General features: G+C 33.6%; 1 long non-coding RNA gene across 1 annotated transcript; it reads left to right on the top strand.

The window, feature by feature from the left end:
* Window positions 1-2399: 2399 nt before the first annotated feature.
* Window positions 2400-3742, top strand: LOC110880986. Its single transcript, XR_002559544.1, has 2 exons — window positions 2400-3073; window positions 3148-3742. It is a non-coding gene; the product is annotated as an uncharacterized LOC110880986 (long non-coding RNA).
* The last annotated feature ends 4385 nt before the right edge of the window (window positions 3743-8127 follow it).

Raw genomic sequence — 8127 nt, 5'->3', positions numbered from 1 at the left:
TTGTCTCGATGTATTTTTTTAGATCGTGTTATAAGTAGTATGTAAAAGTAACCTAAATACATGCATACATGTTATAAAACTAAGAAATATTTGATTTAACGCCCTGCAACGCGAGCGGGCATAGGTGTAATTTTTATTCGTCTAGGCATGCCTTGTATATGCTCATTTGTCCTGAAAGATTACAATTTTGCTCCCAGTTTAAAATTATAATCTTTCCATCGTTTTAGTTTTTTTTAGTAAAAGTATGGTAGTGTTTTGTTTTAATTGGTTGACTCGATGTAATTTTTTTTGAGATCGTGTTATGAGTAGTATATACAAGTAACTGAAACACGGACACACATGTTATGAGAGAGAAATATTCGGCTTATTATCCTGCAACGCGGGCGGAACAAAAACTAATTTATAAATACAAACTAGATCATGTCCTTCACCCATATCGATGTAAACAATCGAACCGGCTCTTTTTCGTTGACTAATGAATAACTCGTGAGGCATGACGAATGCAAGTTGAAGTCAACCTATATACATTACAGTCCAGCACATGATTGTATTTATTAGTGTCATATTCGTAAATATCGAAATATTCAAGTGCTTTTTTTCGTCTTCTCGATCAAGTACCTTATATAAATAGCTTAGGATATAATAGAAAGTTTTTTTTTTTTTTTTTTGGCTAGGAAGACTAAGAAGTAATCTTGATCATCAATTGATTTAATCGAGAGTTTAAGATTAAATGAGTAAAATTGAAGAGAAAAAAAGAGCCGTGTGGGTTTGTGTAAGGGTATTCTAGTCAATCCAGGACAATAGTTTCTTTCTCCTCCAATTCCCCGCATTTTTTAAACGTTAATAACTTTTTATACGACATTATTTTTTTATAAAAATTGCACCAAAAAAACGAGCGTTTTTTTATCTTTAAAACGAGTATAGTATTGTTGTATTTTCGAATTTTTTTTTTCGAAAACCTAGTTGCGTAAAACGCAATGGAAAAAAGCCCAGTTGCGTAAAATGCAATGAAAAAAAAAACGTAAAAAATGAATTTTTTTAAACGCAATCCATCAAAAACACAAAGAAATGTCTTATTTGTAAAACGCAATGGTCAGAAAACAAAAAGAAATGTCTTATTTCTTAAATGCAATAGCCTAAAAACACAAAAGAAAGTATACTTTCTAAAATGCAATGGACTGAAAACACATAGAAAATATGTTTTATCTAAAACGCAATGCACCAAAAACACAAAAATGTCTTATTTCTAAAACGCAATGTCCAGAAAACACTTAAAAATGTCTTTTTTTTTTTTTTTTCTAAAACGCAATGGACTGAAAACACATAAAAATGTGTTTTACCTAAAACGCAATACACCAAAAATACAAAGAAATGTCATATTTCTAAAACGCAATGGCCAGAAACACTTAAAAATGTTTTTTTTTTTTTTTTTCTAAAACGCAATGGACTAAAAACACATAAAAATATGTTTTACCTAAAGCGCAATGGACTAAAAACAACTTCAAAAATGTGTTTCTCTAAAACGCAATGACCAGAAAACACATAAAACTGTCTTATTTGTAAAACGCAATGGCCTAAAAACACAAAAGAAAGTGTTCTCTCTAAAACGCAATAGACTGAAAACACATAAAAATGTGTTTTACCTAAAACGCAATGACTAAAAACACTTCAAAAACTGTCTGAACTAGGAAGTAGAAGATCAAAACCTGTCTACGAAAATGAGCCAATTTCCAGAAAATTAAATTTTCTGATGCAGCTCGACCCCAGCCAAGGGCTCTGCCCCTTGGACCCCGCCAAGGGCTACCGCCCCTTGGACCCTGCTCCCAGGGGCGCTGCCCCCGGACCTCCGCCAAGACCGTAAAACACAATGACTTAATTCAAAAACCCAGATCGTAAAAATGCAATTCAAGAATTTCTTACATGGATCGAAACCAATTTCTTCAACGATTGACGAAATTTGAATGATAGAAACACTTATTAGCGATCGAATCGAACGGATCGAGTGATTCGCTTCAAAATCACGGGAAAAAATGAGATATTGTATGAAGGTAAACTAGGAATCTTCAAAAAAGTTGAAGAACACGTTGATTGGGTGATCGAATCATTGATTGGTGACGAAAATCACACTTAATGTAGTGATTATTGAGATAGAAAGTGAAGAAAAGGTTGAAGATGGTGGGTTTTGAAAATGGTGGGTTTTGAAGTTACCGGGGAGAAGAAGGAAGAAGATTGGATACGATTGACTAAAATACCCTTCTCTTTATTTTAAATTTTGCCACATGTCATAATCCTATTGTTTCCTATCCTTCCTAGCCAAAATAAACGTCCTATTTGATCCTCACCCTATATAAATAATGCCACCGTCATCCACACCTTCACTATCCAAAAACACACAAATATATAAATAATGTTTGATGATGTTCTTCTAAAGCTCCATAAAAACCAAACAAAAGTTCTCAAAAGAACCCTATGCAACACTCATGCCTCTCATTTCAAATCACAAATCCTAATCTCTGAGCTTGATCATACTGATCTTTCTCGAAAGACGCTGATCTTAAATGTCAAAGAAACCATTTTAAGATCATCATTTGTGTTTCCTGTTATGGACTAATACCATTGCAAGGTATGAGATTTGTCCCACATCGGTTGTATGGGCAACTGATGTGTGGTTTATATACCAAATGAGCTCTCACCTACCAGACTAGTCTTTTAGGTTGAGTTCTTTCGTTTGGTATGTAACATTGGTATCAGAGCCATAACTCGGAGTGGTGGCCTTGGAGTGAGCCAGCCGTAACTAACGTAGTCGTGACCAACAAGGTCAGAGTGGTGGTCTGGAAAGAGCCAGTCGTGACCAACGAGGACGTTGGACCTTAAGAAGGGTCGATTGTTATGGACTAATACTTGTCCCGCATCGGTGACCAACGAGGACGTTGAACCTTAAGAAGGGTCGATTGTTATGGACTAATACTTGTCCCGCATCGGTTGTATGGGCAACTGATGTGGGGTTTGTGCTCCGCATTTTCGGTCGCAATTCAGTCAGAAGAGTATTTGAGACAAATTTGCGACTCAAAATGTGATACTCAGTTTCTAATACTAATTTTGCATGCACATAATTGGAAGTTCATTGATTTGTATGTTTTTTTACAGGAGGTTTATGGGTTACCAATGAAGAAAAGAAGGCATGGCAAATTCTTCCAAGAGAAAGATAACCAAAAGATCTAATTTTCCATGATGGAAGACTAGCCTTCAGACCCAAACCATTAAGTATGTTGGTTATGTTTATGTGGTTTCCTTTCGCAATACTTTTGTCCATTTTTTCGAGCAATTGTTGCACTTACCCTTGCTAATGGAGCATTGATCACAAACACTAACTCAAATCCAGACGCGGCATTTCATAATCATAAACAACATAAAGTTCGTTTATATGTATGCAACCATAGAACTTTACTTGCATTATACCTCTCATTTAAACTCAAGAAACGATTCGCCGCAGTCGCATACAGTCATAGTAGAATGTCGGAGAACTTATCACCTCGTCGAGCCTTACGAGGAAAGACAAGTATATCATATTGGCTGGTAGTGAAGGGTTCGTTATTTCCACCGGCAACAAACGATGATCCACGAGTTCAAATTTTATGATCTTTGAGCATGTTTCCTGGATTATAATTGAAACACAAGCCAATTATTTGGATTGAAATTTTGATTCTTGTACTATAAACTATAAAAAAGTGTTTTTATATTCTTTGACGTACGTTGTAACTTGTATACATATTCATTTGCATTTTAATTTCTTTTATGTCGGTGCTTAGTAATACAAATGAAACGTACTTTAGTGTATCTTTAGCTAGCATGATTCAGCTTGAGTGTGTTATCACCGGAACACGATGAAAATTCGATTCGTTTTGGTTCATAGCAATTGAAATTAAGAGAAAACTCGAAAACAAACAATGTTGATCAGTTTTGTCCGTCAAAAAATAAACCAAAAAAGCGACCAATTATAATAACTTAAAAAAAATTAAAAAGATGAAAGTTAAATCAAAGGTTTAGAACAAATAAGAGACGATACCTCACTTAGGTGGTTTTGGTTTTTCTGAAAAGGATTTGCGCAGACTCTTCTGTCTGCGTCATGCAGATCACGCGCGGACATAGCCATCTACAAACTGTTTGTTTTTTTGAAGATGTTTCATTAAAAAACGTCTGTGCGAGCTCTTCTTGGTGCAGACTTGACCCAATCACTTCTAAAATCTTCTAAGATCTGCAGGGGGTTAAACACCACCACCCACCAACACCATCACCTAACACAACCGTCGACCACCACCACCGTCCACATCCACCACCCACCACCCACCACAGTCCACCACCCACCACCAATGTCTACCACCACCCACCGTCCACCCCCACCACCCACTACCACCGCCACTCACCGTCCACGTCCACTACCCACCGCCACCACCACCACCCGTACACCACCAACAGTTTATTTTATAAGTGTACATACGTTAAAAAACAAACAACTTTCTTCTTGGAGACTGTAGTGTTTTGGTCCGCCTCTTCTTCTACAGACGTGTTCCACAGACGGCAGACATTTTATGTCTTCTTTTTAAAGTTATCAGTTTTAAATAAGAAAATGAAAAATAAGTTGTTCAGATGGCTGGTAGTTTAACTTGTATCATGTTGGTTGTAGGTTCAATCCTCAGTGGCTCCATTTGTTTTTCCTTTAAAATACATGTAAGATTAAAAATCGTCAACAAAAGTTTAAGAATACATGTAAGTTTAAAAATTTTGAAAAGGAGTCCGCGAGCATTATCCACTAATTCCCTGAAATACATGTAAGTTTAAAAATCGTCAACAAAAGTTGGTGTGAATTCATGCGGAGCGTGTAAAATGTAACATTTGTATTTGTATAAAAGCATGGTATGCAATTGTAAATTGTAAATTGTAAGTTTGTAAATTGTATTGAAATGGAATTGAGATCGCTAATGTTTCGCGAGGACATTAACATATGTGATGACATAGGAAGCATCCAAACCTAGGCGATTTTAACATCATTTACCCTACGACTGTGACCCAAGACACTCCATGACTATGTGTTGTCAAGAGAGTGAGGCTGCCCGGACCTGTTAGATCTAACCCTTGTTCTATCGGTCTAAACTAGATTGATGGTGCTTACGTATACCCTATTCGTGACATAATCTACATATGATTCCATTGTTTAAAGCATACCATTTGTACATGTATTTTCCCCAAATTTAGAAAACAGTAAAAATGTTTAAAAGTAGGGACATGAACTCACTGCTTTGCATCTTGAGCGTCTAGCTGCACCAGCTTCTACTACTTGAATGTCGTGACCTATAGACGTTCTAAGTATGTTAATCACCTATCTTGTAAATCCCTAAGTACATATTTGGATTTATTGTGTCTTACATGTATTGTTTCTTGTATCATTTGTGTATATATGTCACATTATATTTAATATTGTATTTGTATTTATTTTTATCCCAAATATATATATGTATAAGTAGGTTTTGAAAATGTTATATGTTAAAAATAATATTTTTAACCCTTTTCAAATATATGTTACTTATGTTGTTCCCCAAAAATAAATATAAGTAATTTGTTAAATAATATTTCCAATATTATTTTTGGTGTAGGTATACTTAGGAAAGTATACTTGTATTTTAAGTGTAAATACTTGTATTTTTTTATTAATTAAACAAAAATCAATTCTTTGATTTTTATTACTTTCCAAAATTTTACTTCTTAAAAATAATAATACTTTTAAGGTTTATTTGTTATATATATTTTTGTCACACTTTTTTAAATATATATATATATATATATATATATATATATATTTTCTTATTTTTGTCACTTGTCACTTTTTTAAAATTTTTCCATCACTTATAGTAATTTTTGTATAAGTCCATAAATATATAAAATTTGCCCAATAAGTCCAATAATTGTCCAAGTCCTTAATTTTGTAGGAAATATATGTATATTGATATATATTTTTGTATTTGTCCATATATCCTTTTATATGTAATTTTGTATACTTGTATCATTGTATATTTCTTAATTATTTGTATGTGTATTTTTGTAGTATACTCCTTGGGAGTATTTAATGTATTTTTCAAGTTCCTAACATCACTAATACATATAATACACATAATATACACTTAGCACATAATCATGTGACCACTTAATATATATATTTTTTCCTAAAAATATACATTCTTAATATTGTTTTTATAGAAATCCTTATTTCTCACTTATAATTTTTATATAAAAAATTAGGAAATCTTGATAAATATTTTTAGGTGAATTTTTGGGGAATAAGTTTCACCAAAACTTATATTTTTCTAAGTGTCAAAATTTTATAAAAATTTTGACATAGTTTCCCCTAAAAATGGAGGTTTTCCATGTTTTTAAAACATATGTTTATTTTCTTTTCATCATCAAAATCAATTTCCAACAAATTTCACAAGTAACATACACTAAAATCACCATGAAAAACCTTATGATGAACTTGGTTTTTGTTAAAAATGTGTAGTATTTCAGATCTATACTTTACATACAAGGATCTTCAAAAAACAAGTGTTCTTGTTAAATTTTAACAAACTTTTTATGAAACTTTAACTTACTAAGTAAACCATCCATGAGTTTTAGGGTTTCAAAACCATGAAAAACATATTCTAAAACCACTTTTATGTTCACTTTAAAGATCTTTATGTTCATCATCAAGTTTCATCATGGATCTTTCAAGATCCATTCTTAAACTTGTTAGATTTAAGCTTCTAAAAAGCTTACACATGATGGATCTAACCAAAAACACAAGATCAACATTCACAACTTCATCATGAAGTAACTTTAAGTTACCATCTTTAACAGTTTATGTTCTTTGAAAGTGTAACTTGTACATAAGCTTAACATGAAGTAAAATAGAGATTATGAAGCTTACTACTAGCTCTAGTTGCGAGGGAAGTGGCAAGAACAAGATCAAGATGAAGAATGAGGAAAATGAGTGGATAAAAGCTCTCCAAGAAGGTCCTTGAACTTCCTTCACTTGTAGCCTCCTTAGATCATCTTCATACACCTTGGAATCACCTTAGATTGCCTTGAATGATGAAGAAAATGGAGATGTATGGGTGGTGTGTGTTGGTCGTGAGTAGAGGAAGAGATAAGAGAGGAAATTTGTGAAGTGTTTGAATGTGGAAATGAGAAATGAGGTCTTTAGGTTAAGACTTATAATCCTCCAACATCCTATTAACCACTAGACTTCATGTCCCATATAAACCACACATTAACAAATATTTTAATGGGAAAGGGTGTGGGCCCATGTCGGGGCCGGTTGGCATAAGGTGGGGGGGGGGGTAATATGTAAGTTTTTGGAAGTTGAAGGTAGAAGATGTAAATTTGAAGGTTAATTGGAAGGTTAAGTGTGTTTATGTGTTTTTATGATTTTTAAGGCGTTCTAGCATTATAACTAGCTTTATATCACTAAAACAATGCTCTAGTCTATTTTTGGTGTTTTGGGTAGTGCCCGGTTATTCGTTCGGTTATCGGTTCGTTAAAGTGCTAAATATCGCAGTTTTGCAAGGTACGAAGTACCTTTTGTGACAGTTTTCATTCCCGACACTTTACAAGTTATTCTGGACATTTAAACCTTAATTCTGCATGTTATTTTGGTGTTTATTTGCTTTTTTGCTGAATTTCTGCAGAATTCTGCATTTAGAATGCGTTTTGGGTACCTTTTAGTGTCGGTTTTAGTTTCCGGAAAGTGTTTATATTAACCTTTGTTCACCTACTTAGTTTTCATTGTATTTTTGATGTTGGACCTACATCTAAGTCTTAAATCTAGTGTCTGATTGTTTTCTACAGACATGCTGACACAGCTTGTATAACCAGTGAACTTACTAATCAATTCGATGCAACGTTTAAAGTATTGTATAATGTGACAGTTAATATATGAAACATGCATGAATTCAATTGCGTATCAAATAAGTACATAATGTTGATGTGTAAACACATAAATGCAGGAAATAAATATCAATTAAAATTGTACGTAAATTACCGGTTTTGGGCCAGTTGTCACAATCTCCCCGCGTTAAAAGAATTTCGTCCCGAAAT

This window comes from Helianthus annuus, chromosome 10, assembly GCF_002127325.2.
Source record: "Helianthus annuus cultivar XRQ/B chromosome 10, HanXRQr2.0-SUNRISE, whole genome shotgun sequence".
NCBI lineage: Eukaryota > Viridiplantae > Streptophyta > Magnoliopsida > Asterales > Asteraceae > Helianthus > Helianthus annuus.
Note: the sequence above shows the minus strand (reverse complement) of the source record. Positions and strands in the feature narration are given on the sequence as shown.